The sequence below is a fragment of the Eriocheir sinensis genome, chromosome 35 (assembly GCF_024679095.1).
Source record: "Eriocheir sinensis breed Jianghai 21 chromosome 35, ASM2467909v1, whole genome shotgun sequence".
Classification (NCBI taxonomy): Eukaryota; Metazoa; Arthropoda; class Malacostraca; order Decapoda; family Varunidae; genus Eriocheir; species Eriocheir sinensis.
The window spans coordinates 6,323,247-6,349,489 of NC_066543.1; the positions used below are offsets into that span (position 1 = coordinate 6,323,247).

The 26,243-nt window shown below is 43.1% G+C and overlaps 1 protein-coding gene across 8 annotated transcripts in view; it reads right to left on the reverse strand.

The window, feature by feature from the left end:
- LOC127007316 (uncharacterized) overlaps positions 1-26,243 on the reverse strand; it is a 286,714-nt gene that overhangs the window by 136,777 nt on the left and 123,694 nt on the right. For 6 of the 8 annotated variants that reach the window (XR_007760178.1, XR_007760177.1, XR_007760174.1 and 3 more), the window contains one exon: positions 13,853-13,895. The exons of the other annotated variants lie outside the window; for them this stretch is intronic. The gene's annotated coding sequence lies outside the window, so the exon portion shown is untranslated. The remainder of the gene's footprint in view (positions 1-13,852; positions 13,896-26,243) is intronic. 8 annotated transcript variants of the gene reach the window in all.

Genomic DNA, 26,243 nt, shown 5'->3' on the forward strand with positions numbered 1-26,243 from the left:
TTATGGTTGCATCATGTCTTAGGGAAGAGGTGTATGAGGGAGGAGGTTTGGTTGTGTTGGGTTCGGTTGTATGTTTGGTTCAGTTTCATCGGATTGGAGTGGGTTGGGTGTTGTTAAGAGTTGGGACGGAATGGGTCAGCTTTATATTCCGGCATCAAGACACGTCAATACTGAAGGGGTGACAAAAAAAAAAAAAACTAACATACATATTCCACACGTTTCCTCGAGTCTTCCTTCCTTCCTTCCTCTCCAGCGAACACCAGTTGAGGGCTCGTGTTTTGCTCAATCGATGAAAGAAACACGGATTACTGCACTGTTTTCTCTCCCCATCTCCAGCCAGTCAAAAAGGCGGCAAGCAGATGAGGAGGGAAGGCACGCCGGGACAAAGGGGAAAAGTCACGTCCCAATGTTTCCCCAGGAGTTTTACGCCCCCTCGAATGGAGAGGAATGTGTAAACTCGAACATGTCCTTCCCTGCAGCAAATATTCGGGATGAAGCGAAATGCATGACTTGTTTCTTTCTGTTGGCAGCCGTCATCACCAGGCGCGCTGCACGGCTCTTGACGAGGCTCCGGTGCCTTTTATTTTCCGCCTCACCGACCTGCCTCACTCCTGCTCCTCTGCCTGCTCCTGCTTTTGCTTCTTGTATTTTTTTTTTGTTTCTTTGTTTTATGCTTGTATTTATTATCTTTCTATGTTATAGGTATTGTTTTGTATTTCTCGTTTTTGTTTCTGATTCTTCTGTTTTTGTCACTACTTTTCCGTCTACCGTTGATGAGGTTTCAGGCCCCGGTCCGCCGCCATAGCACCGCTCCACATCTACTTCATCCGGGTTTTTTTCCCGTTTTTTCATCTTCCGCCTCAACGACTTGCCTCCACATCTACTTCATCCACGTCTACTTCATCAGTTTTCTTCTTTTTTCTTTTTGTTTTCCGCCAAAACGACCTGCCTACTCCCTCTCCTCATGCTTCTTCTTCTGTTCATTCTTATAGTTTTTCTTTTGCTTCCTCTATTTTGTTGTACTTCATATTTCCCTTTTCTTTTCCTGATTCTTCTTTCTTTTTTCTCTGCTACTTCTATTTCCTTTGCTTCTTCTGGATGTGGTATTTCATATTTTGCATTTTTTTCTGATTCTTCTGTTTCATCTTTTTTGCTTTTTTTCCACTTTTACTTTTTCCCTCACCGACCTTCCTTACTTCGGCTCCTCCTGCTTCTGCTTCTGCTCATTCTTCTTGTTTTTGTCTTGCTGCCTTTGTTTTGTTACTTTCTTTTCTCGTTTCTCTATTTCTCATTCTTCTGTTTCTTCTTTTTTTCTTTCTACTTATTATTTCATGTTTTTTTAATTTTTCTTCTTCTCCGTCTTCTTCTTTCTCTTCTTCTTGTTCTTTTTCTTTTCCTTCATCGCCGCCTTCTTCCTTATACATGTTTTGCATCTCCTCCTCTTCCTCCTCCTCCATATTTTATTGTTTCTTCTTCTTCCTCTTCTTCTTTCTCTTCACTCTCCTCACCTGCTTTTTATCTTTTGTTCTGTTGTCCTCCTCACCCTCCTTTACACCACCATAATTTTTTTTTCTTTCTCTTTTCTTCTTTCTTTCCTTGTATTTGTGTTGCTGTAAATGTTTCTGGTTGTTTTCTTCTTCTTCTCTTTCTTCTTCTTCTTTGGGCCTGTTCGTGTCGGAATGTCTTCTTGGTTGCCAACTTGTGTTTAAACTTCACCACCTTTTTATTCATCTTATTTTTCCCAATTCGATATTTCCTTGTTTCTTCCACTTTTGGGATTTGCTTCGTTTCCTTGTTTATCTCCAACTCTATGATCTCCTCTTGTTGGTATTTCTTTTCTTCCTTCTTCTTTTCCTCGTCTTCCTTCAAACTTCATATTCCTTTCCCTGCTCTCCTCTCCGTTTCATCCTCTTGAGTTCCACCATCTTCCTTAATTTTACTCCTTCCCTTTCCTTCTAATCCCGTTGCACTGCTCTTTCCCCTCCTCGCCTATTCTACCCATTCTCTTGTATTGGTAATTTTCCTCTTTCCCTCTTCTTCCAATATACTTGCGCTACTCCCTTTCCTCCTTCCCTGCTCCTTACAATTTCCCCGTTATGCTCCTTCCCTTCCTCTTCCTTTCCTTCCCCGTCTCTCCCTGTTTCCGTTCCTCGTTTGTGCCGAAAAGCGCCCAACACTTGCCTCCCACGCAGCCAACACTTAATGCCCTGCGTCCCTGCCTCTACTAACGAAGCCCCTTCCTCCGCAGAACCCAATCTCCTCCTGCACCTCTGATTAGTCCCTCTCAGCTTACATCTCCACCTCCTCCTCCTCTCCTTCCTCATACTCCTCTCTCTCTCTCTCTCTCTCTCTCTCTCTCTCTCTCTCTCTCTCTCTCTCTCTCTCTCTCCTTCGTGATGTTCCTTCTACTCCTCATTTTCCGTGTTCTCCGCCTGCTCTTTCTCCTGTTTATCTTACACGTAGTCAGTCTCCTGCTTTCCTGTTTTTGTTTTTTTATCAGGGTTCTTCTCCTTCTCCTTATTTGTCATCCTCTTCCTCAGTCATGGTTCTTTTCTTCCTTCACAGTGTATCTTTTAGTGTTCTTCCATTCTCCTTTTCATGTCCTTCGATTTACTTTTACTCTTCTTTCTTACGCTTTCGTCTTCTCTCCTCCTCATACTTGTTAGTCGTCCTACACTCTCTCCGTCTTTTGTTTTCCTATCTCTCGTTTTCTAAGTGTAGAACGTCCTCGTTTTTCTCTTCTCTCTTCTTCTCTGATCGTGCTTTGGAGTCTTTTCGTTATTCTCCTGTTTTTAATTTCGTTCCTCATCCTCCTCTTACATCTCTGGTGTCTTTATTCACTACCCCTTCTCTAAATATCTTCCGCCTCTATCTCCTGTTTCATCTTCTTGCTCTTATTCTTGGTCTTGTTCCTCCTCCTCCTCCTTGCCAAGAATGAGATAAACGTTTCAGTTTTCTTGAAAAGTAGCATTTCTGTTACGAAGAATGGTTTCAGAATATGCGTTCCCGATTTTTAATTGGGTGTCTTCCAAGTATATATGAAAATTGGAATAATACAATCCCTAGTGATGCTACTCATCTGAACTTCCAGAAAGCCTATGACAAGATACCACTTGAGCGACTACTTAAGAAATAGCAGCCACCAGGTATAGGAAACAATCTGACTGCGTTGATAAGAGATAGACTTACAGTAGAAAACAACATGTGTAACTTAAAGGTAAGTTTCTGAGTGGCTTCCAGTCACTATATAGCAGAGCACCACAAGGGCCAGTGCTTGGATCACTCTCTTTATGTACATCAACGATTTAGAATCAGGACAGATCTTTCCTATCAAAAATTTCAGTTGACATCAAAGTAAGTAGAAGAGCCCTCACTACGGCCAATTGTGCTAGCATTCAAAAGGACCCTGACCAAATCATCCGATGGCCTCAAAAGTGGCAGAGTTTCAGAGTTGACAAGTGTAAAATTATGCACTTTGGGTCCAAAAATAGTAATTATATACACAACATGCATGGGAAGGCGTTGCAGGTCGTCAAGAGAAAACGTAAACGACGTAAAACATAAAAAGTCAAAGCCAATAGTATGCTCGGGTTTATAGCGAGGAACTTCGAATGTACGACTGTAAGAACGTAAGAGTTGTGAGTGGGAAAAACATCAACCTCGAAAAACGAATCGACTGATATTTCGTTGCGTCAGGGATAAACTGAACGTGTTTACCGAAACTTTCATCAGCTCTGAACGCCTGAGGTGCCTACCGAGCGGATTAAACACTCGATATGCCAACAAGGAAATGAGGCAACAGGTTTTCTACTGCCTGTCCTTCCATGCTTTTTCCTACTCCTCCTATTTTCATTTTCTCAATTACCAAGCTTTGTTTACAGCCTCCATCGTCATCTTAAGCTATTCACCAAATCAATTTGGAAACACTAATACAAACGATCCCTGTATGCTCCTAAAAAGTAGACTAGTTAACTATTTGATTAGGGTAAGGATTAGATAACGCAAATTAATCCTATTTGAAAAGAAAAAAAGCTTTCCCTCAAATGATCTCGCCTAATGACGAGGTGGGTGTAACCTTTCCCTGATAAAGTAATGATCGCTTTCTATTAAACATTCAACTTATCAAAAGGAAAATATTTTATAATCAGAAAGTTTTCCCAGGAGACCTATTTCATAATCAATTAAAATGCATCTTTATAGGATATACTTAACTGCATTCTCGCAGGACACGAGCATCATCAGCATCATCACCTCCACCATTACCATTACTAAAATTACCAACACCACCACCACCACCACCATCACCATTACCTTTCCATTACCCTCACCATCATCCTCATTATCTGAACACACACACACACACACACACACACACACACACACACACACACTCACACACATGCACATTTTCCCCTGTTGTGTAAAAGGAAGCCACGGTTTTAAAGCACCGAAACCCGGGTAAACGGTGTGTGTGTGTGTGTGTGTGTGTGTGTGTGTGTGTGTGTGTGTGTGTGTGTGTGATAAAAATAATAATTGTGTAAATAATAATAATAATAATACTGTTTTATTTTCACTGCTTGTTGGCCTTCCGGCGGAAAATTAATAGCATACAATTAATGAGTGAACATAAAATAATGAGTTGTGATGAGGAGTGGGAGTATGGAGGAGGGGGAGGAGGGGCGAGTAGTGGTATGTCAATTCAGGTGTGTGAGTGAGCACGCAAACAGGGACAGGAAGAGGAAAAAAAGATATAACGAAATGTTGATGATGGTGGTGGTGCTGGTGGTGGTAATGCTTCCTTGTGGCGATGATAGCTTGTAATGATGATGACAGTGGTCCACGGTGGGGGGGGGGGGGGGGGGATAGAGTGGTGGTACTTATCGTGGTAGTAGTAATAGTAGTAGTAGCAGAAGCAATAGTAGTAGTAGTAGTAGTAGTAGTAGTAGTAGTAGTAGTAGTAGTAGTAGTAGTAGTAGTAGTAGTAGTAGTAGTAGTAGTAGTAGTAGTAGTAGTAGTAGTAGTAGCGGTAGTAGTGTAAGTTGTGGTGATATCGCGGGGGGTAAGGGGGAAGGGGGGGGCTAATAGTTCCTGGTCCTTCAATTAAGCACCGCCACGCCGTAACTGGGTCGAGTGGGAGCCAATTAAGCAGTTGCAGTTGCCTCTAATTGTTAGCCGATGATTCCCGTAACGAGTGCATGTGTGGAAGGTGTTTTTTATTAGTGTGTGTGTGTGTGTGTGTGTGTGAGAGAGAGAGAGAGAGAGAGAGAGAGAGAGAGAGAGAGAGAGAGAGAGAGAGAGAGAGAGAGAGAGAGAGAGAGAGAGAGAGAGAGAGAGAGAGAGAGAGAGAGAGAGAGAGAAAATACATGAGAAAGAAAAATGGAGAGACGCAGAAAAGAAGAATAGCAGTAAGAGAAGACCACTGCCACTCCCACCTCCACCACAACCACAACCACCACCATCACAACCACCACCATCACCATCACAGCCACCACCATCACACGAACACACTTAAATAGTATCTCTCTCTAATGTTCATCACCATAGTAACCATCCTCATTACACACACACACACACACACACACACACACACACACACACACACACACACACAGGTAAAAAACAATCGTACAGGTTAATTAGTTAAGTACACGATGATACGCCTCTGATTTTCACAGGTAACGGCTCTTGAATTATTACCTGAGGCACACTTTCACATACAACACTAACGGTCAGAAAACTACACAAAGCACTTATGGCATGTTTTATAATGGTTAAAACACGACAACGTTCATCTCACTACAGGTATCTTCTTTTCTCGAGCCCAACGCAGTGGTATACATTTGCATAATCAACAAAAGGATACAAAACACACACACACACACACACACACACACACACACACACACACACACACACCTAGGCAACACGTGTTTTACAAAGGGGTAACAAAAACAAACAGTTGATTTTTATTTTGTCAGTTACTTTTTCCGCTACTCAGACAAATTACATCCACATTCGGCAACACTGGGATTTATTTAGCCACCGCTGTAACACTTGAAACCTGTTATAATTAAGTAAATATTTGGGGTTCTTTTTTTTATTTCGTTGACCTTACATGTACATCAAGGAAATTAAAATGTTTTAGTCCTTTCTGTTACCAGCTTTTTCCAAACAAAACATCACTCTCAAAAGGTCGACCTGTGTTGTTTCTGTTATTTAAAACTCGCAAAGGTGACGGCGCCTGGCAAACACCTGTCAACAGAATAAAGACGCACCATTCCCTTCACCCTTCCCATCACCCGTCCACATCTCCCTACCACAGTGGCACTTTTACTTCTGATACTCCACAAGCTTCACCTTACTAACAAGAAATATAACTAACTCAGATTTACATAAAAACAGCTTACACGAACTTACAGACAAACAATAACTAAACAAAAACAACTAAAAAACATCTTACAACCAAAACTTGCAACCAACAGCTTACAAATAGTTACATACCTCTAGCCCATCCTCCCATGTTAACCTACACCACAACAAACAACCCCCACCTCAAAATCCTGTCACCTGAGCTCAGAAAGTTCCTACAACCCTCCCCGAATGTCTTCTGTGAATGGGTATCTCTGCACATTAGTACAGCATCATCGTTATCTCTGAAGTTTTTGCTACAGACACAAGTGAATATATTGATTCCAGGAAGAGAACCCAAGCTGAAGGGAAGGAGGGTGGGAAGGGATGAAGGAATGACGGCAGAGGAAAATATTTAGGACTTGAGAAGGCGGGATACGTTTATGGCTTCACCGGAATGCTGGGCGGGAAAGAGCACTCCCGAGTAACGTTATCACTTTATAAGAGCAAAAAACGAGCCTCGCCCTGTGTCATGTGCGGGGCGAGGGCGGGCGGGCAAAAAGTATTATTTTTGTACTGAAAAGTTAATAAAGCCATGAGTGAATTTAATTTTAGCAGAAAACAGAGCATCACAACCTGGATAACTAAATAACATGCAAATTTGACCTTTTGGTAGAGAATCTGGAATTTCACTTAATATAATGTAGGCGCGTGAAAAGATTACGTTTTTAGGCCACACACACACACACACACACACACACACACACACACACACACACACACACACACACACACACACACACAAAGATTTATATATATATATATATATATATATATATATATATATATATATATATATATATATATATATATATATATATATATATATATATATATATGTATATAAGTATAATGTCAGGTGAAGCCATTAATAAATGAAATATGCACACACAACCTTTTCCTGCAGCCCGCCCCTCCCCTCCCGGTAGGGGCGCCCCGGCTCGGCCACGCTCACACATGGTAATTGTAAGCCGTGGAAAACAATGTACCATTTCGTAATTAAATAACATTATTTTTTCCACGTTTAAATTGCAGCCACTACCTAACCTCCCCCGCCGCACGTACTGAACGACGCCACTCATGAACACTTGTGATGGCGGCGGACACGTAAACAATTTTTATCTTAGCGTCTATCCTTTTGGACATGCTATTTTCAAGATATGCTGTGACGCTTCTTAGTAGTATTTCCCTAGGAGAGGGAGTATATACTGTGCGTGTAATAATAATAATAATAATAATAATAATAATAATAATAATAATAATAATAATAATAATAATAATAATAATAATAATAATAATAATAATAATAATAATAATAATAATAATAATAATAATAATAATAATAATAATAATAATAATAATAATAATAATAATAATAATAATAATAATAATAATAATAATCGGCCAAAGAAAGGCAATAATAATAATAATAATAATAATAATAATAATAATAATAATAATAATAATAATAATAATAATAATAATAATAATAATAATAATAATAATAATAATAATAATAATAATAATAATAATAATAATAATAATAATAATAATAATAATAATAATAATAATAATAATAATAATAATAATAATAATAATAATAATAATAACAATAATAATAATAATAACTTGTTCATTCTGATTTAGTAGTCATGTGGCTGAAAATGTACATCTATATACATTGTAGAAATAAAAATGAAAAGTACAATATGAAAGGTGTTGGAGTTCGGGGTCTATCTTTGAATGGTTGTGATGATGGTGGTTGAGGGGGGTGAGGGCAACCTCTCCCAGATGGTAGCAAGGTTTTAGTCCCAGGTTATCCCAGATCAGACGCTCGTTCATGTGTATGTGGGGGGGGAGGGGGTGCGTGCGTGCGCACATTGGCCTAACTGCTGAGCTCCATGCAGTATTGACAGGTTTTAAGGACAGGTACCGTCTATAACAATACATTAGTGGTGAGGGAAACTTGGAATGAATACAATAAGAAAACAAGGATCCCCGTAACCTGTCTTGCACACCAGCGGCAGCAGCGACATGCCCTGGTCACTGGGTCTGAAGGAAACTTTGATACACTCCTTGACGCGTGCCAGGCACACACGCTGCCCGCCGCCGCGTCAGCCGCACCACCGGCCATCCCGCCAGCCCTATCGGCAAAGTTACGCTCTTAAGGCGAGGAAGATCATATCACTCCCGTGCCTCCCCCACCCATGAAGATTCGCACCCCCCCACCCACCACCTACCCACCACCTGAAGTCTGTCCCCAGCCCGACCCCGCAAACTTCATCCCTCTCGCCGTAAAGCACAGTAAACATCTACCTCTACCCCCACCCGTTTCCCAGCCTGCTTCAGTTCCCCTTCCCACCCTGAGCCCCGCCCCTCTTCCTCAAACTCTTCGGTGCCACTGCCTAACGCCGACCCTCTGCATACCCGCCCCCTTCTTTATCTCCGCCTGCTCAGCGCCACCCGCCGCCCGCCGTCGCCACGCTGACCCTACCAATGGGGCAACGAAACACGAAGGACCGGATGACCTAACTCTCCCCCCTGACACGAGACAAAGATGGCACCTCGCCTCATTTTCTTTATCGTTCAACTTTCGTGAGCGATGGGAGTTTTCCGCTTCTGGGAAATTTGCGTATTTTTCTTTTCACTTCTATTTAGTATAGCATCTGATTCTGTGCTGTGTACATTTTTTCTAGGTAATATTAATCAACTACTTTCCCCTCTACTTACCTATTTATCGATCTCTAATCCATTGTTCATTCATTCATACATCTATCTGCTTTTTTGTATCTACCAGGCAATATTTATAATTCAATGGCCAACAACAAATTTATCGTCTAACTTTTTTTAGCTGATTTAGGACAATTCTAATCTATCGTCACATGATGGGTTTTTTACGTTTTTGCCACGCTTTTCCAAGATTGACCATGGAGAAGTTGAAAGCTGGCATCTTTAACGGTCCTCAACTCCGTCAGCTCATCAGAGACCCAAAGTTTGAAAACTCAATGAACGAAGTGAAACTGGAAGCGTGGAAGGGTTTTGTTCTTGTCGTGAAGAACTTTATTGGCAACAAGAAGGACAGGAACAAGGCAGAACGTGTCACCAATATGCTGACTGCTTTCAGAAACCTCGGATGCAACGTGAACATCAAAATGCATTATACTTATTCTCACATATGGATCGGTTTCATGAGAATCTGGGATCAATGAGCGACGAGCAGGGGGAGATATTCCATCAAGACATGAACGAGATGGAGATCAAGGTATCAGGGACGCTGGGATGCAGTCATGATGGCTGATTACTGTTGGACTCTGAAGAGATACATCCCTACCACTGACCATTCGAGGAGTTCGAGGAAACGGAAGTTCATGGTCCGAATTTTGAACAATGATGACCTAATATCCAATTTACATGTACTTACCTTTATCAGTGTCTACTATTCAATGTACACTGGTCAATTTTTGTAACATTTAATTAATGAATTTTGTTAAAAAACAATTTTTTTATCTTAAAAACCTATTTCGGATGAGAAATATTAACAAAAATCAACCGAAAATGTCACAAAAAAATGTAATCGATTTAGTTATGAGATCGGATTTTTTTTAAATCGACTTAGCACAAAAACCTGACCTGATCGAGAGAAACGGGTGTCATTTTCGGATTCAGCGGTGCAAATGTGCCCTAAATCAGTTGAAAAAACTTTGACAACTTAAAAAAAAAATGTAACCCAGTGATATACTTAATCTATCTATTTTAAACATTAGCTAATTGATATAACTTTTCCTCAAACAATAACTCTGAAAGCGCCACGTGTGTACTGATATACAATCCAATAAATTAGCAGAAGGAAAGAGAGGAGAGGGGAGGAGGAGACAGAGGGGGCAGCACAGAGATAATGGAAGAGAAAATCAAACTGGTGGAAGAGAGAAGAGGAGAGATATAGTGGAGTCGAGGTAAATGGTGGAGGAGACGGGAGGTGAGGAGGAGGTGGAATAGCTAGGGAGTGGAAGAAGCAAGTGGTGGGGTGGAGTGGTGGAGAAGGCGGCAGGATGAGAGGAGAGTGAAGTTGATGAAGAAAAATGGGAAAGGTTAAATATGTAGGTCGATTTAGGGGGTGGAAGAGAGTAAGGGAGAAGTAATGGAAGTGGCGAAGAGGGAGGGAGGTGAGGGAGGGAGACGTGTGGAAGAGGGACGACAAGTGAGGGAGGCAAGGGGGAGGGGTGGAGAGGGGCGACAAGTGAGGGCGGCGGGACAGGTGGGGGGAGAGGAGAGGGAAGAGGGTTCAAGCTCAGGTGATCCAGGTGAGTTATGCCTCGGCTTCCATCTCCATCCGGTATTCTAATGTAGACCTTTAAGCAAATGCATCCGCCTGATTTACCGGCGCACTAAATTCTGTTGCTGTTGCTGCCGGTGCTCCGCTGCTGCCCGGACAGACTCCCGCCCCGAGGCAGCAATCTGAGCGACTTTGCGAGGAATTGCACCTGATTGGCTGATCGTCGACGAGGTTAATCAATGAGCAATACAGTCTACATTAGATAACGATGATGATGGCGATGAACTGATGATGATGATGATGATACTTTTATTACTACTTCTACTACTACTACTACCACTACTACTACTACTAGTGAAAATCATAACAATAAAAATAATAATAACAAGGATTACTTTGGCAAAACGAGATGGATCATTGAAAACATATAACAGATGCGAATATTATGTACATGTTAATGATACAAAAACTACGTCGATGTTTAAGGCTCGTCCTGCTTTTCTTAATTAACAAAACAGAAGGACAATGAGAAGCATAAAAAGAAAAAGAAAAATGTCATTCAAATCTTGCTCGTAGAAAAAAAAATAAAGTAAGCCATTCCGTAAAGACAGAAAGTTTCAGTTTGGGGGTATTTGATTTGAAGGAGAAAGCGTTTTGCTATAGGATGTACATAGTTCTCTCTCTCTCTCTCTCTCTCTCTCTCTCTCTCTCTCTCTCTCTCTCTCTCTCTCTCTCTCTCTCTCTCTCTCTCTCTCTCTCTCTCTCTCTCTCTCTCTCTCTCTCTCTCTCTCTCTCTCTCTCCCTCTCTCTCCCCTCTCCCTCGCTCTCCCCTTCTCCCTCGCTCCCCCCTTCTCCCTCGCTCCCCCCTTCTCCCTCGCTCCCCCCTTCTCCCTCGCTCCCCCCTTCTCCCTCGCTCCCCCCTTCTCCCTCGCTCCCCCCTTCTCCCTCGCTCCCCTTCCCCCCCCTCCTCCTCCCTCTCCCCTCGCTCCCCCTCTCCCCCTTCTCCCCCCTTCTCCCTCGCTCCCCCCTTCCCCCTCTCCATCTCTCTCTCCCTCTCCCTCTCTCCTCCCCCTCTCCCTCCTCCAGTAAAACACACACACAAAAAAAAATACACCTCTTTTTCCTCTAATCCACTCGCCTAAGCATTGCATCTTTAGGATCAGTCAAGTGCTTTCGACCGTTGCTTTTTCAGTCGTCTTTCATGTTTTTCTCGGCATTTTACTTTCAAGAGACGCTTTAAGAGGTGTTTTTTTTTTTTGCACGTGTCGGGGGAGGGAAGGAGGGATGTAGGAGGGGTGTGTAAGAGTGTGTGTGTGGGGGTGGAGCGGGGTCAGGATATCGGAGGGTGTGTGAAGGTGTGGAGACCAGGGGGAGTGTGGAGGAGGGCAGAATGTTAAGTCAAAGAGCGTCGGGTAGAGAGTAGAGAGCAGAGTGTGAATATCCGAGACTTCACACTTTAAATGCAAGGAACGAAAGAAGGATGAAAGAGATAGGAAACAAACATAAGCACTAGCAGGGAGGCGAACACGGGGCCACACACACACACACACACACACACACACACACACACACACACACACACACACACACACACATCCTTGTACACAGTTGTCCCCGTAATCTCCGGTGGTCAACAGTAAAAGAAGAAGAGGGAAGTAGGAGAGGAAAGGAGAGTAGGGGAGGAGAGATGGGGAAGAGATGAGGAGAGAAGGTGCAGAGAAAAAAGACGTGAGGAGAGGAATGAATATCGAGAGAAAGAGGAAGATGCAAGATGACGAATGTAGAAGATAGTTGAGGACAAAGGGATGATATTAGACAAAAGGAGGACAAAGGGATGATGCAACAGGACAAAGGGAGATGACATCAAGCTACAAATGGAAGACATAAAGGTACAAAAGGAGGGAAGAATAAAAGACAAGGAAAAGATAGGAGAAAATCACAAGGAAGACAAAAGGAGGAGGCGATGGAAGCCAAGAAAAAAAAAAAGAGTACGTGGAGGAGCAATGGAAGTGGCAAAAAAAAGGAAGAAATGGAAAAGTAAGAAAGGGAAAAGGAGGAACTGAAGGAACAGGAAGAACTGAGTGTAAAAGAATCAAATTAGCGGGGTGTGAGAAGCGATAAAAAGGGAGAATGGGGTGAGGAGGAGAGGAATACTCATGAGGAAAATAAGAAGAAAAAAAAAGGAAAATAATGCACGAATCGATAATAAAAAGGGTGGCGAAAAGTTGCTGATGTATAGAGAGACAGAAGGAGGGAAAAATGGGAGCGAAGGTACAAAGGAAGGAGAATGCAGAGATATGATGAGCATTAGAGAAAGTGAAGAACGAAGGAAAGAGAAAAGAAGTGGCAAAAAAAATGAGAAACAAAGAAAGGAATTGAGAAAGGAAGGAGAAAAAAAGAATCAATCAACCAATCAAACAATTACTCAATCAATCAATAAATAAATGAGACGGAAGGAAGGAGGATCGAAGGAAGGAAGGAAGGATGGAAGAAAGGATAAAAGATAAATGGGAATATTATAGTAAAAATATTGAGTTGAGAGGAAGGAGACAAGATGAAAGGAAAGAGGAGGAGGAGGATAAGAGGAGACGAAGACGGATGAGAAGGTAAAGGAGGGAGAAGAAAGAGAAGAGAATCGACGAGAAGGAGGAAAAAGATAAAAAGGAAGAAGAGAATCAAGAGAAGATAAATGAAATGTGAACAAGAAACGCGATCAGGAAAGGCAAACATTCTGAAATAAAGACGAAGAGAAAGAAAAAGAAAGAAACAAGTGGACGAAAATAAACAGAGACGAAACAATAAATGGCAGGAAGATGACGAAGAAGAGCAGTAAAACGAAGCAGAGATCAAGGAAATGCTGCATGAGACAAAGAAGAAGATCAACAGAAAACAAAGGAAGCAGAGGTAGGAGGAGGAGGAGGAGGAGGAGGACGAGAACGAGGACGAGGAGGAGGAGGACGAGAACGAGGACGAGGAGGAGGAGGACGAGAACGAGGACGAGGAGGAGGAGGACGAGAACGAGGACGAGGACGAGTAGGACGAGGAGGGCGAGGACGAGAAAGATGACAAGGACAGGGACGAAGAGGGTTATTAATGTTCACACGCCCGTACCTGGCCTAGTCCAGAGTCCTCACTGAACATGCCATCACAGCCTCGGACTTTGTGACTTACCTTTCTGTGCGCTGCCAGTCTGTGCCGCCGCGTCCTTCCTTCCCTGAAAACATTGAACACAACATTATTTTTAGTATCAACTGTACGGACATTATCGACAAGTTGGAGAAGGAGGTGAAAGGTAGCATAGGTGTTCTGAGGTGAGGTTATTCCGCACTGTATTCACCGATGCTTACTAATAAGGCATGACGGCACCGGGGCGACGCTAAATTAGTTCCCCTGAAGAAGCTTTGGCGAAACAAGATACAGATGGTAATAAGCTCACCTCAAATCCTCAATACACCTGCGTCTCCTTCCTAATCCCTCTCTATAATCATCGTTTTATTATTTTTATTATTATCATTATCACTATTATCATTATTATTATTATTATTACTATTATTTTTTCATTATTATTACTGTTGCTATTTTTAGTTGTCTTCTCCTCTCCTTAGGAAAAGTAATTATCGAGTCGTTAGGTACATACATTGCTTACTTTTATAAAAGAGAGAGAGAGAGAGAGAGAGAGAGAGAGAGAGAGAGAGAGAGAGAGAGAGAGAGAGAGAGAGAGAGAGAGAGAGAGAGAGAGAGAGAGAGAGAGAGAGAGAGAGAGAGAGAGAGAGAGAGAGAGAGAGAGAGAGAGAGAGAGAGAGAGAGAGAGAGAGAGAGAGAGAGAGAGAGAGAGAGAGAGATAACATGCGCAACCCGAGGAAGAAAGGAAGAAGGAAATGAAGAAAGAGGATGAAGCAGGGAGAGAATCAACACAAAAATATGAAAAGCGGCAGGGGAGGGAAGAGATAAGAACGGAGGAAAGAGGGGAGGAAGGAAGCTTAGGAGGAGGAGGAGGAGGAGGAGGAGGAGGAGGAGGAGGAGGCAGAAGAGGGGTAAGGAGATGAAGGGTGGGAAGGAAACAGAAAAACAAAGGGTGCAGGGAAAGGGAAAGAAAAAGAAAAAAAATATAATAATAATAATAATAATAATAATAATAATAATAATAATAATAATAATAATAATAATAATAATAATAATAATAATAATATAAAAATGTTAATGATAAATAAATAACAGCTGTAAACACAATTCTCAATACAGAAAAAAAATATAAAACACTACAAAACGAGCAAATTCATATAACACTACATGGAAGCACACAACAGTGAAACAAAATACACCAGGAACATGGGAATCAACGAGGTAAAAAAGATGAAGGAGGGGAAGAAAAGATTGAGGAAAAGAGGAAGGAGGAGAGCAAAATTATAGATGGGAGACCAATGAGAAGCAAGGTAAAAGGAGGAGAGGAGAAGAAGGGAGAAGAAAAACGAATAAGCAAGAGAACGAAAGCAACATCACGCGGACAATAGGCAAGGAAAACATGACCAGAAGACTGAGAAAAACGCGAGCCTAAATTAAGAAAAAGAGACGGAGGAGGAGAAGGAGGAGGAGAACGAGAAGGCAAACAAGGAAAAAATATTGTAAGGAGAGAAGAACGTGATGGTAGAAAATAAATGGTAAAGATGATAACGTTAAAGATGTATAAGATAAGTAAGTAATAAGAGCGAGGGAGAAAAAAAGGAAGGATGATACAAAAGATGGTGGTCGATGATGATGAAGAGAAGGAGGAGGAGGAGGAGGAGAAAAAAGAAGATGTAGGAGGTAAATACCCGAACAATAAGGTAATGTGATGGATGAATACAAGTCTTTTCAACAACACAAACATAAAAGACTGATCCATATTTTAATCCGACTGATGGAGCCCACGGAGGAAAAGGAAGAGGAGGAGGAGGAGGAGGAAGGGGGGTCATTGAATCCTTGCCTCTCACATATACGCACCACATCTTCCTCCCCCTCCTCATCTTCCTTCCTCACCTTCCTTTCCCTTCCCTGTAATACGTCAACATTTTCTTTCCACTCATCACTTTCCTCCAGTCATTTTCTCCCTGCTCCCTCTTCCTTTTTTCTTCTTCTACCTCAATCCACTATCTCATTTTTCCTTCCTTTCCCTATCCAGTTCCTTTTCATACCATACTCATCTTCCTATACACCGTCTTCACGCTGCTCCCTTGCTCTCTATATCTCAGCCACTTTCTCACACTCATCAACTACCTTCCAATTACTACTACGGCCAATCGATTACCTTCAACTTTCCTTTCTTCCACGCCCTATCCCTTCATTTGTATTTTACTTGGTTCTTATATTTCAAAATCTCTTTTTCTAACTTTTGTCCTTTCCAGCTATTTTCTTTGTTTACATCCATCACTCCCTCCTTCCTTTCATGCTTACTTGCGTCCTTGGTTGCTTTATTCCTCCTTCATGTCCTTACTTAATTCCTGCCTCTCAAATGCCCCTCCTTCCTTCATTTCTTCTTTTCTTTCTTCCTTTCCTTCCTTTCTTCTCTTCCTTCCCTACTCAATTCTTCATTTGCACCATCATTGTTTCACTCATTTCCTAACTATCTTTTTTTTTTTATCTACCCTTCGTCCTCTACAAAATACTTCCAGGAATAAAACAAATAACCGAGAGGAAACTTGCGTGATACGTTACGAGGAAAATGTGGCGTATTAGCTTGAACAAGACTCTCTCTCTCTCTCTCTCTCTCTCTCTCTCTCTCTCTCTCTCTCTCTCTCTCTCTCTCTCTCTCTCTCTCTCTCTCTCTCTCTCTCTCTCTCTCTCTCTCATCCTCCGTGCTTTCACTTTGCAGAGAGGGATTTCTACGTACTGTCAATAAGCTTTTAAAATATATACAAGTGTGAGTATTATTCGTGTGTGTGTGTGTGTGTGTGTGTGTGTGTGTGTGTGTGTGTGTGTGTGTGTGTGTGTGTGTAAATATGCATGACTGCAACGTGTGTGGAAATGTATATTCATGTATGTATATTTGTATGTGTATAGGCAAACGTATAGTGTGCTTGCATGTATGTGTGAACGTGTATGCATGGTAAGTGTAGATATGCATTTATAAATACATGCATGTATTTTTATTATGAGTATGAGGAGGAAGAAGGTGATTAAAGAACTGCAGCAAAGTAAGAGATAAAAGAGATAGATAGACAGAGAGAATAAAAAAGTAAAAGAAAGAATGATAGAAAGAAAAAGAAATATAGAAAGACAGCGAAAGAAGTAGAGGAAAGAGAATTCTTTGAATACTCGGCGAAAACTTCAATAACAAAAGAGTTTGACTGAAGGATGGTTGGGCTGAACATATAACAGAGGGAGAGGGAGCAGTGCAGACAGAGCCAGCATAGGAGGTGCAGGACGAGGGAACGCTTGGGCAGGAAAGCAGCGAGCGTGGCAATAATGTATCGAAGCGCGCCAGGTAATGACGCAACTACCTAACTACCTAATGAGGGTGACTAATGAGGGGGTGAGGGGAAGGGGGCGTGGGAAGGGGAAGGAGGGTGGGTAGGGAGAGGAAGGAAAGATAAAGTGATGGACAGGAAGGATGGAGGAAGTGTAGGGAGAGGAAGGCGTGATAAACTGAAGGAAAGGAAGGATGAAGAAAGGGCAGTGAGAGGAAGGAGGCGTAAAGTGAGGGAGAGGAAGGATGAAGGAAGGGTGGGGAGAGGAAGGAGTGGTAAAGTGAGGGGAAGGAAGGATGGAAGAAGGGTAGTGAAAGGAAGGAGTGGTGAGCAGAGGGAAAGGAAGGAGGGGAAGAGGAAGATGGGAATGGAAAAGATGAGGTGAAATTCAGAGTACATAGGAACGCAGGTGAAACTGAATTGTGCAGTATGCATGTATCTCTTCACTCTTAATTTTAGTAATGTCATTTTTCGTCCGTGTCGTATCATCAACAATAAACAATGTGAAGTCATCCACATTATCGACACCATTTAGTACGTCAAATCTCCGTTCACTCGGAGGCGGAGTTCCTCAAGTGAAAGCATTCAGAAAAAAAGGTTTTGTTCTCGCAAGGTGAAGATAAATGAACGTAAAAAGGATAGGGAGAAGGTAAGGAGAGAGAGAGTAAGACCTTCAGTAAGGCCTTCAGCACAAACAACAGACTTCAGTCCCTTTGCTCACAAGAAAACGTCCAGTTCGCTAACTTGTGGAACAATTTTTACTACGACTCAGACTTGTTCCTTCCTGATGGCATTCACTTAAACCCTGTTGGAGCAGCCCGTTTCGGGAGGCTGCTCTGTGACCAAGTGGCTCTTCGAAAGCCAAAAAACGCGGAGGCGAGAACACCAGCAGCTCCACCGTAAGGGTGCACTCAACCCGCAAAACTCCCGACTCGAATCACATTAAAGCTTGCTATGTAAACGCTCGTAGCCTACGTAACAAATTTGAAGAATTAGAAGTCCTCGCAGCTACAAATCATTATCACATCATCGGAGTCACAGAATCTTGGATAGACACTTCAAATAGAGATTTCATTGCGGAATATAGATTACCGGGTTATACCATTTTTAGTCATGAAAGAGAGAACAGACAGGGTGGAGGCGTTATCTTTTATATCCACAACTCTCTCCATCCAGTATCCGTGAAAACAGATATTATAACCAATGTAGACACGGTCTTCATTGAAATTAAAAATAAATCTCGTAAAATAGTAATTGGACTTATCTACAGACCGCCAAGGCAGACTCTTGATATCGACCACGCATTAAGTGAATTATTATTAGAAACAAGTAGCAGTTGCGAGGCAGTAATTGTTGGGGACTTTAACTTGCCAGTGAAAAGATGGGGTGAACCGTTGAGCTGTCATACAGGGCTCGACCTGTACACAAATTTACTAGAAAGTGATTTACATCAACACATTCAAGAACCGACTCGGGAAATTAGTATACTTGACCTTATCTTTTCAACGACAGCTGATCGAGTTAACGCAGTAAATGTTGGTCCAGTTTGTAGTTCTAGCGATCACCGAACACTCACATTCAGCATCACTATGAAAGAAAGTAAAGTACCTCCTAGTAAAGAAAAGGTGCCTGATTATCAGAGAGCGAATTTCGTAAGACTCGATCAATTCTAAATAATTCTGACTGGACTGAAATCACGGCGGAAACAGATATTGATAAATCTTGGGGGGCCTTCACCACAATATTGAACAATGCCATAAGCATATGCGTACCCTATCGTAACAGACGTTCAGCTTCTAAGAAGAAACCCAAATGGTGGAATAACGAAATTCAAAATAGCCTATCTCTTCAAAAACGCGTATACAGTAGGTACATATCATCTCAGAGCGAGGCTGACAAACTAGAGTTGGACAGAATTCGCCGCGAAACCAAGAAATTAATAAAACGAAGCATGAAAAATCTTGAAGAATATATAGCGGAAACAAGTAAATCTAATCCTAAAGAATTTTTCAGCTATGTAAATAATAAAAAGTCACTCACTTGTGGTATCGGACCGCTTGCTAATGAAAATGGTAACCACACGAACGATGAAAATGAAATGGCTACAATCCTAAATAACTTTTTCGCATCCGTATTTACCGACGAAGATTGTTTATCACCTCAACCGCCGGAGGTTAGAAGGACCGAAAAGATGTTAAGTGGCGTGCTCATCGTAGAAAGTGACATTTTACGCACAATTGAAAAGATTAAAGTAAGCAAAGCTCCTGGTCCAGACAAAATTACCCCTAGGGTCTTAAAAGAAATCAAACATCAAATTTGTAAACCGCTCTCCATCATATTCAATAAATCTTTAACAGCTGGAAAAGTTCCGTCGGATTGGAAACTTGCAAATGTCACACCAATTTTCAAAAAGGGGGACAAGTCTCATCCAGGAAACTACCGACCAATTAGCCTGACATCTATTGTTTGTAAGTTAATGGAGACTATCATTCCCGACAATATGGTGAAATTCTTCGAAGAAAATAATATAATAAATAATTCGCAACATGGCTTCCGTAGTAAACGTTCGTGTTTGACTAACTTACTTGATTTTTTTCACTATATTTTTGAGGTGTTCGATGAAAGCAGATCAGTAGATATCATAATTATATCTGGATTTTCAAAAGGCATTTGATAAGGTCCCCCACCAACGATTGCTCAGCAAACTACTGGCGCACGGTATCTCGGGTAACATTCACAATTGGCTTGCGGACTGGCTTTCTGAGCGGAAACAGAGAGTAGTTCTAAACGGTGTTACATCTAACTGGCTCGATGTCAAAAGCGGCGTACCTCAAGGATCAGTGCTTGGCCCCATGCTCTTCTTAATTTATGTTAATGATATCGATGATGGGCTCATTTGCAAAGTATCAAAATTTGCTGATGACACAAAAATTGCTAGTAAAGTAACTGCGATACTCGACGAAGAAGCTTTACAATCAGATATAGATCGACTTGCACGTTGGGCCAATCAATGGCAAATGAAATTTAACGTTGAGAAATGTAAAGTGTTGCACATAGGAAAAAATAACAATCGCGTTCGGTACGTAATGAATGGCCAACAACTTTCTGCAGTAAGTAAAGAAAAGGATCTTGGAATCACTATATCAAGCGATTTAAAGCCCGGTCAGCATTGTTCAGAGGTAGTTAAAACTGCAAACAAATTGGTTGGCTTCATCGGACGAGTCTTTAATAATAAATCGGAAAAAGTAATATTAAAACTGTATAATTCGTTGGTTCGACCCGTCTAGAGTACTGTGTACAGTTTTGGTCTCCCTACTACAGAAAAGACATAGAAAAGTTGGAACGGGTCCAACGAAGAGTAACAAAGATGATTCCTAGGTTGAGAAATTTGTCATATGAACAAAGGCTTAAAGAAGTAAATTTATTCAGCCTATCAAAACGAAGAATGCGAGGCGATCTAATAGAAGTGTTTAAAATGTTCAAAGGATTCAGTGATATTAATGCGGAGGATTACTTTACAATTGATCGATCAAATAGAACAAGAAGAAATCACAATTTGAAGATAAGTGGTAAAAGATTCTCGTCGCACGAAGCTAAACACTTCTTCTTCAATCGAGTTGTTAATGTTTGGAACTCTCTACCTTGTGATGTCGTTGATAGTACAACAGTTACGGCCTTCAAGAATAGATTAGACAAGTGTTTTGAATCCAACCAGCAACTAAGATATTACTCATTGTCGTAATAACGTTAAGTTCTTTCGAATACTGGTGTCCTTGTCCGCTTTTATTGCCCGGTTAGTGGTAGCAGTAAAGGTAGTTCTTTCCTCTTTCCTACATAAATTCCATGCAGTTTTTCCATGCTGCATGGTTCTTTTTCCTTTCCTACCAGCTTTGGCTGGAGGGATGGGGGGGTAGGGTGGAGCCTTCGCCTTTGCTGTCCTTCATCTTCCACCTTTGATTAGATAGTTAGTGTAGCTTGTCACAAACAACCTCGTAAGGACCAGCAGGTCTGCTGTTGTTTGTTCTTCCTTTGTGTTCCTTTGTGTTGAGAGAGAGAGAGAGAGAGAGAGAGAGAGAGAGAATGCATGTAGGAGAGAGGTAAAGGAGGAAAAAGGTGTTTCTAAATAGAGGGAGGGAGAGGAAGATAAACTAAAGACGAGAGGAGGAAAGGATAATTCTAGAACATATATGAAGGCTTCCAATGGTCATATTTCCTTCATACACAACAGGAAACACACACACACACACACACACACACACACACACACACACACACACACACACACACACACGAACATACACATCAGGGGGGGGGAGGGCATCAGTCAGGTGTCTGCCGCCATTAATCTCAATCGCTAGTTCCTCAATTAACTTAGGCCAAAGTTTAAAAGCCTCGCCCCTAACACATTCTCTCTCTCTCTCTCTCTCTCTCTCTCTCTCTCTCTCTCTCTCTCTCTCTCTCTCTCTCTCTCTCTCTCTCTCTGTAATCCCATGTTTCGCCAAAGTTCTTTATGCTCACAAAATCCCCAGTTGCAAGTCAGTCCAATTTCACTCTCTCTCACACTCTCTCTCTCTCTCTCTCTCTCTCTCTCTCTCTCTCTCTCTCTCTCTCTCTCTCTCTCTCTCTCTCTCTCTCTCTCTCTCTCTCTCTCTCTCACACACACACACACACACACACACACACGCGCAATCTTCAGTCATTCCTATGTGACTTCCTTTCTTCTTTCCTTTCCCTTCTGTCCTTCCTCATCTTCTTCCATTAATTAATTCCAACTTCTTTCCGTAACTCCCTCTCTTCCCTGAATTTCAACCCTTTACCCTTTATTTTTACTCCTCGACTCTAAGTTCCTTCCCCTTCCTACCCCCAAAACCTCTCATCGCCACGAATGAGCATCCCCATCTCAGTAAGCCACCAGCCCCACCCCTCCACCCTTCACGTCGTTACCCATCCACCTACCTTTCATCTCCACCCACCCTCCAGCATCCCACCCTCTCTTACAACAATAGGTTAGTTTCCCCTTGCATGCACAAACACGTTTTCTCGGCCCAGTCAACAACACCGTATCCCTTCAGTTTCTATTTCCTCTCCTCTCCTCCATTCACATCTTTTAGTCTTTCCTTTGTTGTATTCCTGGCTTTCCTCCTCCTCCTCCTCCCCCTCTTCTTCTTCCTCTTCTATTTCTGCATCTTCTTCTCCATGGTTCTTTGTTTGCATGCAGTTCGTGCCTTCTACTGATTGTGTATTTGTTTGTTGTTGTTGTTCGCATTCTATTTCTCCTCCTGTTGGTTTTCCTCGTCCTCGTCCTCGTCCTCGTCCTCGTCCTTGTCCTCCTCCTCCTCCTCTAACTCGTCCTTGTTCTAGTTTTCGTTCTTGCTCTCGTCATCGTTCTCTTTCTCCTCTTCCTCTTCCTCTTCCTCCGACTCTTCCTCCTCCTCCTTCACCACTCCATCAGTCAACATCAATGAATGCATCTCCCCCCCTTGTCAAAAGTTTCCCATCCCTTTCGCCCCCCCTCATCCCCTCCACCTCCCACCCCCCATCAATACCCAGAGACCCAATTCATTTATCTTCATTCCTAGGCCTTGTCCCTCTTCCATCCCCATCTCCCCCGTGGCTCTGTGGCAAAACGCATATGTATGAGTCCACAGTCATTGCCCGTTCTACCTTCTTTATGTATTCATCTCTCTCTCTCTCTCTCTCTCTCTCTCTCTCTCTCTCTCTCTCTCTCTCTCTCTCTCTCTCTCTCTCTCTCTCTCTCTCTCTCTCTCTCTCTCTCTCTCTCTCTCTCTCTCTACGACACACACACACACACACACACACAGGGTCAGGAACACAACACACTCGCCGCTGCAGGTCGTTACATTACTCTTTCCTCGCTGAGCTGGGGGAGGTGAGGCAGGCCAGGTGGGGTTTTGGGGGGTAGGGAGGGGGGAGAGAGGTAGAGAAGTTCGGGGAAAAGGGAAACAGGGAGCCTCAAACCTTTAGTGAGTGGGTGCGGAGAGCGTGATAAGGGGAAGTGATTCAGAATGAGGAGGAAATTTAAGGAAGTAAATGAGAAGCCAGGGAGAGGAAGGAGGGTGGACGTGGTACAGTGCGGAAGACAAGAAATGAAATGTATCAAGCCTCTGTCCACGTTCTCAACATTTCCCTTACACAAGATAAAGCCAGGAAACCCCAACAACAGTGAGTCAGTGAGGAGCGAAACTGTAGCCCTTTGCCGCCCCAACAAGGAAAACACAGCCCTCCCCTTCACCCCAGCAAGGAACACAACTTGTACCTTCGCCGCCCCATGAAAAAAAAAACACACACACTTCCCCTCCACCACCTTAGCAGGGAAGGCGGTGGCCGAGTGTCAGCGTGCGAGCGTTGTGAGCGCGAGGACCTATGTTCGAGTAAGAAGGACGCTGGCAATTTTTAACCATCTCCGAGTGCGAAAGATTGCCCACATGTTGCCCAAATCTTAAATCAACCCTAACTTCAGCAATTCGGTTCAAGAGGAGCACCGGGGGGCAGCATGGGGCAAGCAAGAGTCATTTATGACGGCAGCCACTATAAATAAAATTCGCCTGAGCCACTAACGGGCTGGGGTCGTCGAAGAGGCCCCTCAAGAGAGCCTGCTGGCGCAATAGGCAGCAAAAAAAAAAATAATAAATAATAATAATAATAATAATAATAATAATAATAATAATAATAATAATAATAATAATAATAATAATAATAATAATAATAATAATAAATATAAAAAAATGGCACCCCACAAAGGAAAACAACCTTCCCCTCTACTACCACAGCCATCAACACAACCTTTACCTATGTCTCCTTAACAAAAAGACCCTCCCTTTAAAACCCAAGCAATGAACACAACTCTACATTTCTTCTAGTTCAGACTCTTCGCAACAACAACACCTTCCCCTCTTTGCCCGACAACCCCCCCAAAAAACTGCAACCACAATACCTATAACACCCAACTTACCCCCCCCCCCCTAGAACGTGACTCAACCCCCTCCCCCTTCCCCTCAAAACCCCAACCAACAAACCCGATCTTCCCCACCGCCACCTTCCATTTCCTGCCGCCCCGTCCCCCGCGTCTCCCCTCCCAGCGGTACCCATGTCGACGGACTCCGGAAATTTGGTTCTATTTTTTCGGAGGTCTTGCGGCTGTTCTGTCAATATAACATCCATCAGGGCGCGGCTCCACCCCTCCCCTACCTCCCATTTCCCCGCTCCCCTCCCTCCCACCCAACCGCCAGCTTCCAACACCCACATCCGGCATAAAATGAATCTGTCTTCCTCGACGACTGGACAGAGAAAGGGAGGGAGGGAGGGAAAGAAGGGTGAATGGAATGAGGGAGGGATGGAAGAAGAGTGGACGTAGAGAGAGAAGGAAGAATGAAGAGCGGAGGGGGAGAGAAATGGAGTGAGGACGAAAGGGGACAAATATGGAGGGATAGAAGGGCCTTAGAAGATGGTAGAAGGGAGATGAAAAAAAGTTAAGGGAGGAAAAGGAAAGAAATATGTGAAAAGGTGACTGGGAAGACGAATAAAGGAAGGGAGAGAGGGAGAAAGGGAGAAAGTAAGAAAAAAGGGAGATAGGGAAGAACTGAGGGAGGGAGAGAGGAAAAGGAAGAGGGAGGGAGAGGGGAAAAGGAACAGAGGGAGGGAGAGGGGAAAAGGAATGGAGGGAGGGAGAGGGGAAAAGGAAGAAGGAGGGAGAGGGGAAAAGGAACAGAGGGAGGGAGAGGGGAAAAGGTACAGAGGGAGGGAGAGGGGAAAAGGAATGGAGGGAGGGAGGCGGAGAAAGGACGACCCCCACTGAGCCCACAACTGGAAAAAGGATGAAGGTAAAGGAACTCGTGACTTGTTTGACAGCTGTGTACCGCCGCGAGTCGCCGCCAGGGGGACGCCTCACGCGGTCAGTCCCGATAAATGGAGTTTTGAAACGTTTTATTGAAAGACGAAATCTCATGTGGAACTCAATTTCTAAAGTTAGTCTGTTATTTCTCCCGCGGAAGTCACGCACACGCACACGCACACGCACAGACACACACACACAAACCCCTCGCCCTACACTTCTTCCACTTCTTCCACAACCCGCACACAGACACAAACCCACGCCCTGCCCTCCCTCCACCCCACGCACACAAACACACACATACACTCAAACATACACCCTCGCTTCTCCTACACGCCGCCATGCCTCTGAATACATATGCATGGCCACGCGTCCCATCAATACAGGCAACTGTGTACGGCTGTAGGAACGGACGAGCCAGCCGGGCGCCCGCACTTCACTTACGCCGCGGCCCCTGCACTCGACCAGCCTCCTCGCCAGCCACGACCTCGGCCCTTCCCTACCCCTCCACCCAGCCCTTGACCGACACCCCGACCCCTGGAGAGGACAACACGCTGCAGATTTAGACCGCCAGAAAGCCTAATTTAGTCTTACGTCATACAAGGAAAGAACTTAACTTGACAACTTGGAGCTCTTAAGGAAAACGAGAACTACTACTACTTCTACTACTACTCTTACTACTACTACTCCTACTGCTACTACTGCGGCTAATACTACTGCTACTTCTACTACTCACACTACTACTACCACTGATATTACTCTTAAGACAATAGCAGCAGCGATAACAAAAGAGGTAGAGAAAACAAGTACCTCTCCTCTATTCTTCAAGTCATCTTACCTCTTGAACCCAGCCTCTCTTCGCCCCTCCCTGCCTTGTCGATGTCAGTACCTCCCTCCTCCCTCCTCTCTCCTCTCATTTCCTTCCTCCTCCACTTCCACTCCTCCGTTGAAATGCCCCTCAACTGCGTTAAACACTCCCCACACCTTTTTTCCCCATATAAATTTCATTGTCTCCTTCTCTCACCCTTCTCCCTCACTTCTACTCCCTACATACCAGTTCTTTGTTCCATCTGTGGCCCCAACATCGTCCATAAGTAACGCCTTAATTAGCGAGTCAGCTGTTTCTTTGAGGGAAAGAAAAAGAGGTAGATGAAGAAGAAGTAGCGGGAAAAAGTGAATATAAAAAGGAAGATAAAAGAAAAACAATGATGGTGAGGAGGAGGAGGAGGAGGAGGAGGAGGAGGAGGAGGAGGAGGAGGAGGAGGAG